At 40.1% G+C, this 9,327-nt stretch overlaps 1 long non-coding RNA gene across 1 annotated transcript; it reads left to right on the plus strand.

The window, feature by feature from the left end:
- The first annotated feature begins 382 nt into the window (after positions 1 to 382).
- LOC137317940 (uncharacterized) lies at positions 383 to 9,087 on the plus strand. Its single transcript, XR_010961787.1, has 3 exons — positions 383 to 861; positions 1,225 to 1,315; positions 6,508 to 9,087. It is a non-coding gene; the product is annotated as an uncharacterized lncRNA (long non-coding RNA).
- The last annotated feature ends 240 nt before the right edge of the window (positions 9,088 to 9,327 follow it).

Genomic DNA, 9,327 nt, shown 5'->3' on the forward strand with positions numbered 1-9,327 from the left:
CCACTTTATCTATGAAAGACTATTTACCATCAAAAGATACAGAGAGAAACAGCAGGGATGGAAACATCTAGTTTAACAGTTAGAGATTGTAAAGTCAGTCTGGATTCCAGCGTTAGTCACTGGTGGAATCCCATCTGTTTCCCATTCTGGTGCCTGTTCCTGCACTGCCTGTGGACCCTATTCCCTCTGACCTTTCCCCCAGACCCACTTCCTTTGCTCAGACTCTGAAAAATTCCAATTGGGGAAAGTTTCCATCGATTTTTGTATTGGGAATTAAACCAGATATCTGCGCATGCGTGACTCAGCCGCACCCCCGCGCTACTTGTTGGTGAGTGGAAGAGCGCATGCGCGATCCCCTCCCCCTGCTCGGCCGATTGGGGCCATTCCCTCACTGAGCGGAAGAAGATGGTTTAAAACAGCCGGGAATGGAGAGATCATGGCCCCCGGGGGAAGGGAGCAAAGAGCAGCCTCGTTACAGCAGCTCATCGCTTCGGGATCGTGTCCGCAGATGGACTCAGAGATCGGCATTGAGTCCGGGGGAAGGTCAGGGGGAGTCCGGGGGCTTTTCGTAACAGGCGGAGTGGATCAGGAACTTGTCCCGGAACATGGAGTGAGAGGGGGAAGGGAGAGGTCATTCTCGGGCTGTGTGTGTACCGGGTGTGTCCAGGGGAAGGGAGAGAGAATGGGGAGAAACTGCTATTTAAAATCATTGCTGCTTTCTCTTCCCAGACCAGTAGTGAATGTTCCAGGTTTAGTTCCAGTCTCACCCTGTTTGTTGTTTTTGGAGAGTGAAGAGTGGAAACAGAGCCGGACAGTAATGATATGTGGAATTATACAAAGAGCATCTATTGAAGGCACCAGGTGAGAAGTGTGAAGGACACAATTTAAACAACTGCTGTTATATTTCTGTTGAAAGGTTATTCTCCTGGGAGAGGGAATTAGAAACCTGACCTGTACAAAGTCCCCGCCCCATCGGGTAGTCCCATTCATGGATCAGTGCGGGGGTTGGGTTGAGTCTGGATGTCACTAAATTGTTGTAAAACAGCCCAACACACCTGGTGTGCAGAAGCTGAGTGCTGCAGTACTGCAGTGGAGTCAGACACTGACACTCTTTGTATCGCTGATTTACATAATTATCATTAACAGAGCTATTAAACTTATCACTTTTGTATTTTCTACCTCACTGGTTCTGGAGTTACAACAGTTACTTTTTTCTTCTGACAGAAAAATACTTGAAGGGCCAAGAATAAATGTGATGCTTCCTCCATCCTAGGCACAAGGAACAGTGCAGCCAGCTCCTCCTCAAACACAGTCGGTACGTTATCATTCACAGAGACACAGACAGGTCATCAGTTCCACAGTCTCAGACAGCAGAAGCAGTCAGTCCCAAACTGATCCCAATATCCGGCGGCACATTTTCAATCCAACACGGAAACAGAGCAGGTGAGGCAGACGCTGTTTCCATTTCCCCCTAACTCAGTACCACTGACAGGTAGATACAAAAATCCCAGTCCAAAGTCATGCTTTAAGATTGTCAATCCCACAGTAGGTTAACAGTAGCTACGAATAAAATACCAGATAGTAATCACACATGGTGCCCGATTGAAAGGTACGGAATGAATTGCAATAATGTAACCCGAGATTCAAATTGAATACTTGACCAGAACTCTCACACACATGTGAGTTTAATACATGTCGTATCCATTCGAATAGTGTAGCATGAGATACAAATTGCATACAGGTCCAAAACTCTCATACAGTGTCAGATTGAGAAATGCTGTGACAGCGTAACATGAGAAACAAATTAGATATCAGTTTATAATACACTCATGGTATGAGATTTAAAGATACAGTATCAATTCTATTAGTGCAGACTGAGATACACATTACACAGTAGTCCAAAAATGTCATCATATCAGTTTGAAAGATACATTATCATTCAAATTTGTGTTCAGAGATACAGATTTAATCATAGTCCAAAAAGCACACAAATTATCTGATTAAAAACCTCCAGCATCTTATCCGAAACATTAAGATATTAAAGCTAAATTATTGAACGCTATAATATAAACAGAGAGAATAATTTTACAGACACAGAATGAATCCCACACTCGCATACCGTACCAGAGACTGAGACACGCAGAAGGAATCTCAAACTCACATACAATACCAGAGACTGACAGATACAAAAAGTGAATCCCACACTCACACACAGCACCAGAGACTGACAGGTAAAGTATGAATCCCACACTCACACAAGCTACCTGAGACTGAGATACAGAAAGAATCCCAAACTAACCTACAGTATGAGAAACTGCATATGTGGAAATAATACACACACACAGTACTAGAGAAGGTATATACAGACCGAAACCGACACACAGTACCAGAGAAGGTATATACAGAATGAATGCCACACACAGTACCAGAGAAGGTATATACAGAGTGAATCCCACACACAGCACAAGAGAAAGTATATACAGAATGAATCCCACACACAGCACAAGAGAAGGTATATACAGAATGAATCCCACACACAGTACTGGAGAAGGTATATACAGAGGGAATCCCACACACAGTACTGGAGAAGGTATATACAGAGTGAATCACATACACAGTTCTAGTGAAGGTATATACAGAGTGAATCCCACACACAGTAATAGAGAAGGTATATACAGAGTGAATCCCACACACAGTACTAGAGAAGGTATATACAGAGTGAATCCCGCACTCACATAGAGTACCAGAGTGTGACAGATACAGAATCTATCGCACAATCACACACAGTACCAGAGACTGAGAGATCCCAAATGAATCTCACAGTCACCTACATTAGTACAGGCTGATTTACACTTAACATACCAGACCAAATATATCATAATGTCAGATTGAAAGATACATTATCAATTCCATTGGTGCAGACTGATCTACACATTACATATCACTACAAAAAAACTGACACAGATTCAGACTGAAATATACAGTATTCCATTCACACAGACTGAGCTACACATTATATACAAGTTCAAAAATGTCACCATATCAGTTTGGAAGACACACCAAATCACAATTGTGTTTCCATCGATACAGATTTAATAGAATTCCAAAAAGTGCCCACATTCTCTGATTATAACCTGCAACATTACATTTTGAAGTGTATCAGTATCTACCAATAAAAGACCGGGGAACATATTCATACATTAATGTATTAAAGTACAGTTTTGAATGCTGTACAATAAACGGAGATACAATTTACTTCAATATAATGAATGAATCTCACACTCAGATACAGTGCCAGAGACTGACATGTACAATGAATCCCATGCTCACACAATGTACCAGTGACTGGCAGATCCAGAGTGAATGCCGCACTCACACATTGTGGCACAGACTGACAGATACAGAATTTATATCACTCACACACTGTATCAGAAATTAAGAGGTATGGAATGAATATCTCACTCACTTACAGCACCAGATACAAACACAAACAGAATGAATCACTCATACACGCGCGCGCGCGCGCACACACACACACACACACACACACACACACACACAACCAGAGACTGATAGGAACACAATTAATCCCACATTCACATACAGTACCAGTGATTGAGAGATACAGAATGAATCCCACACTCGCACACAGTACAAGAGACTGACAGATACAGAATGAACCCCACACCCACACACAGTACCAGAGATTGACAGATACAGACTGAATCCCACACTCACACACAGTACCAGAGAATGACAGATACAGGATGAATCCCACACTCACACACAATACCAGGGACTGAGAGATAAAGAATTAATCACACACTCACACAAAGTACCACCGATTGACAGATACAGAATTAATCTCACAGTCATGTTACTGCAGACTGAGTTATACATCAGATACCAGTCCAAAAACCTCATAGTGTCTGATTGAAAGATGCAGTATCAATTCCATTAGTGCAGACTGATCTACATTTTATATACATTGCAAAATACTCATACAGTATTATACTGAAACATACAGTATCAATACCATTGGTACAGACTGAGCTACACGTTACACACAAGTCCAAAAACCTCATAAATGATCAGACTGGAAGATGTAGTTTCAATTCTATTATCACAGACTGAGACACAGATTACATGGCAGTCCAACAATCTCATAAATGATGATTGGAAGATACAGTATCAATTCTATTAGCACAGACTGAACTACACATTACATATCAGTCCGAAAATCTCATACAATATTAGGCTGAAAGATACAGTATCAATTTCATTAGTGCAGACTGAACCACACATGATATAGCAGTCCAAGAATCTCAAAGAGTATCAGACTCAAAGATACAATATCAATTCCATTAGCACAGACTGAGGTACATGTGACACACCAGTCCAAAAATCTCATAGAATATCACATTGAAAGATTCAGTATCACTTCCATTAGTGCAGACTGAGCTACATCTCACATTCCAGGCCAAAAATCTCATACAGTATCAGACTGATAGAGACAGTATCCACTCCTTTAGTGCAGGATGAGCTACATTTAATACCAGTTCAAAAATCTCATACAGTGTTCGACTCAGATACAGAATTAATTCCATCAGTGCAGACTGAGCTGCACACTACATACCAGTCCAATAATTTCACTGTGAACAGATTGAAAGGTACATTATCATTCACAATAGAGTTCAGAGATTAAGATGTGATCCCACTCCAAAACTCACACACGTTGTTTGATTGAAGGAAATTAATATTTACAGATTAAATACACGATGAAGAACTATATCATTTAAAGTGTTAAAGATACAGTTTCAAATACAATGCTGTAAACTGAAAGAAGAATACAGAATGAATCCAGACTTGCACATTGTCTCAGAGACTGAATTACAGAATGAATCCCAAACTGAGATAAAGCAGCAGAGAATGGCAGATACAGAATGTATCCCACACTCAGATACAACACCAGAGATTGACAGATACAGAATGTATCCCACACTCAGATACAACACCAGAGATTGACAGTTGCAGAGTTAATTCCACACTCACACATAGTACCAGAGACTGACTGATACAGAATGAACCCATCACTTATATGCAGTACCTGAAACTGACAGATGCAGAATATACCCCATGCTCACACTCAAAAACAGAGTCTGACAGATACAGAATGAATCCCAACGTACCAGAGACTGACAGATACAGAATGAACCCATCACTTATATATAGTACCTGAAACTGACAGATGCAGAATATACCCCATGCTCACACTCAATAACAGAGTCTGACAGATCCAGAATAAACCCCACCAGACACAGTACCAGAGACTGACCTCTACTGGACGTAAGCGAGAATTGTTAAAGAGCGGAAAAAAATTCACATTTCCTGTCGTGGTTACAGAAACAGGACAATGTGCAATGTGAGGAAAGTTTCTGTCTGTAACTTTTATTCTCGTATTTTTGCACATTTTGATAGTGAAAAATGAAGTCAATTGATTCATAATAATTTTTTTGTTTTACTCATTCGATAGTTGTGAATTTGCCCCATTATTTTTCACTTACATTGCGCAGTATTTCTCTCTAATTTCTCAGGATGATTTACATTGCTCCTCTGTCCCGTTTAGACTCTTAATTTCCAAGCAGTATGTGGCCTCCTTAATCCCCCTGCAAAATGCACCAGCTCACACCTTTCTAGATTGAAATTCAATGGCCATTTACACGGCCGTTCTGCAAGCTGATTTTGTCGTAGTCTTCCTCGATATAGACAATATACCCGAAATTAATTACAAGAATTTAAAACAGCGTTGCAAGTAGTGTTTGGTCCAACAGCTCGTCTCCAGTCCCAGTTTTTCTAAATCCCACTCGTGCAATATAATGTGAAGAATGAGTTGATCTTCTGTCCCTCTCTCATCTGTAAACTTCAATGACCCGGGGTTTGGGGACATCTACTGGCCGGAATCAGAACTGCAACAGTTTCGGAACAAATTGCTGAAACCGGACAATGTGCAGTGTGAGCGTGTTTGTGATTGGTGCCAGGTACTAAATCTGATTTTTTCAACCTGCCCTGTTTGTGATTGAACAGTAAACACAGTAAGGATGTGGGGAGTTATACAAAGAGCATCTATTGCAGGTATCATGTGAGAAATATGAAGGACACATTTTAAACAGCGGCTCTGTGGTTTTGGTTGAACTGTTAGCCCCATCGGAGAGGGGATTAGAAGCCTGACCTGTGCAAAGGTCCCCGCCCCATCGGGTCGTCCCATTCATGGATCAGCGAAGGTGTTGGATTGTGTCTGGATGTCACTAAATGGTTGTAAAACAGCCCAACACACCTGGTGTACAGAAGCTGAGTACTGCAGTGGAGTCAGACACTGACACTGTTTGTATCACTGGTTTTCATTTGTGTATATTACAATGATTATTAACAGAGAGATTCAATTGATCACTTTTGTATTTTCTACCTCACCTGTTCTTGAGTTACAAGACTTAATTTCTCTTTCTACAGGCAAATACTTGAAGGACCCAGAATCAGTGTGATGTTTCCTCCGCAAGGAACAGTGCAGCCAGCTCCTTCTCACACACAGTATGTACATTATCACTCAGAGCACAGAGACACAGACAAGTCGTCAGTTCCACAGTCTCACACAGCAGAAATAGTCAGTACCACACTGATCCCAATCCAACAGTCAAACAGAGCAGGAGATACAGATGGAATTTCCATTTCTAAACAACTCAGTACCGCTGACCGGCAGATAAATAATTCCCAGTCCAAAATCACACCCACTATCAGATTGAAAGGCACTGTGTTAATCTCACATTAGTTCAGCATTAGCCACAAATTAAATACCAGTTAGAACTGCCACATGGGACCGATTGATAGATACAGAATGAATCACAATAGTGTACCCCGAGATTCAAATTAAATACCAGCCCACAACTCACACACATTATGAGTTTAAAGATGCAGTATTCATGCCAATAGTGTACACTGAGATACAAATTAGATACCAGTTCAGATGTTACCCATATTTGACTCACATATATGTCCACGAACTTCATAGTGTCAGAATGAAATGTACAGTGTCAATTACTTTACTGCAGACTGAGGTACACATTAGATACCAGTCCAAAATTCTCATACAGTATCAGATTGAAAGATACTATATCAATTCCATTAATACAGATTGAGCTGCTCATTATATACCAGTGCAAAATTCACATGCAGTATCGTACTGAAATATACAGTTTCAATTCCTTCACTGCAGACTGAGGTACACAGTAGATGCCAGTCCAAAAATCACATTCAGTGTCAGACTGAAAGACACAGTTTCGATTTGACTCGTATAGACGTTACATGCCAGTATACAAATCTCACACAGTATCAGACTGAAAGATACAGTATCAATCCCATTAGTGCAGACTGAGCGACACATCATATACTGGTCTAAAAATCTCAGTGACAGGTTGAAAGATACAGTATTAATTCCAACAGTGCAGATTGAGCGACACATTATATATGGTCCAAAATTCGAATACAGTATCGTAATGAAAGATACAGTATCAATTTCATTACTGCAGACTGAGGTACACATTTGTTACCAGTCCAAAATTCTCATACAGTATCAGATTGAAAGATGCATTATCAATTCCATTAGTGCAGACTGAGCTACACATTTCATACAGTCCAAAAATCACATTCAGGGTCATGCTGAAAGATACAGTATCAATCCCAGTATTGCAGACTGAGCCACACCTTACAAACCAATCTAAATATATTACACGGTATTAGACTGAAAGGCACAGTACGAATTCCATTAGTACAGACCCAGCTACATATTGTATGCAGTCCAAAATTCGTATATACATATTATCATATTGAAACATACAGTCTGAATCCTATTAGTGTAGACGAAGCTACACATAGCAAACGATTCCAATAATTACTTCAAACTCATGCTGAAAGGTATGGCATCAATTCCATTATTGCGGACTGAGTTATTCCTGACATACCAGTCCAAATATAGCATAAAGTGTCAGCCTGAAAGATAAAGTATCAATTCCATTAGTGCAGACTGAGCTACACAATAAATACCAGATCAATAATTTCACGGTAAAATATTGAAATATACATTATCATTTACAATAGTCTTTCAAGAGATTAAGATGTAATCCTACACCAAACCTCACACATTGTTTGATTGAAACAAAATACAGAAGTGTATCCATATTTAAAAAATAATGCTAGATAAAGGACCGTGCAAACATTAATGAATTAAAGATACAGTTTCAAGTAACATGCTGTATCCTGAAATAAGAATACAGAACGAATCCAGACTTGCACTTTGTCCCAGAGACTGAGTTACAGAATGAATCCCACACTGAGATAAAATTCCAGAGACTTCCAGTCACAGAATGAATCCCACACTCACAGGTGGCTCCAGAGACTGACAGATACAGAATGAATCCCACACTCACACACAGTACCAGAGACTGACAGATACAGAATGAATCCCACACTCACAGACAGCACCAGAGACTGACAGATACAGAATGAATCCCACACTCAGACACAGTACCAGAGACTGACAAATTCAGAATTGATCCCACACTCACACAAAGTACCGGAGACTGACAAATTCAGTATTAATCCTACACTCACACAAAGTACCAGAGACTGACAGGTTCAGAATGAATCCCACACTCACACAAAGTACCAGAGACTGACAGAAACAGAATGAATCCCACACTCGCACAAAGTACCAGAGACTGACAAATTCAGAATGAATCCCACACTCACATACAGTACCAGAGAATGAAAGATAGAGAATTAATCTCACACTCACAGACAGTACTGGAGGCTGACAGATACAGAATGAATATACAGTCTGACATCGACTGGCCGTAAGCGAGAACTCTAACAGAGTGGAACAAATTCACATTGTCTGTCGTTACAGAAACAAGACAAAGTGCAATGTGAGGAAATAGTTTCTCTCTGTAACTTCTACTCTGTTTTTTAAAAATATTTTGACAGTGAAAAATTAAGACAACTGACTCATAATAAAGTTTTTGTTTTGTTGATTCAAAAGTTGTGAATTTGCCCCATTATATTTCACTGTATATTGCGCAATATTTCTGTCTGATTTCTCAGGACATGAATTGGATTAATTCAAATAAATCGAACTAAAACACAAATAAAAACTGAGCACAAAGCTGGAAGTTTTATTGGCGACCGTCAAAAGTGAAAGGGATAAAATAGAGAGAAAAAAATACCAAAAATGCTGGAAAGACTCAGCAGGTCCCGCAGCATATGTGGAGAAGGGAAGCT

The sequence above is a fragment of the Heptranchias perlo genome, unplaced genomic scaffold (assembly GCF_035084215.1).
Source record: "Heptranchias perlo isolate sHepPer1 unplaced genomic scaffold, sHepPer1.hap1 HAP1_SCAFFOLD_64, whole genome shotgun sequence".
Lineage (NCBI taxonomy): Eukaryota > Metazoa > Chordata > Chondrichthyes > Hexanchiformes > Hexanchidae > Heptranchias > Heptranchias perlo.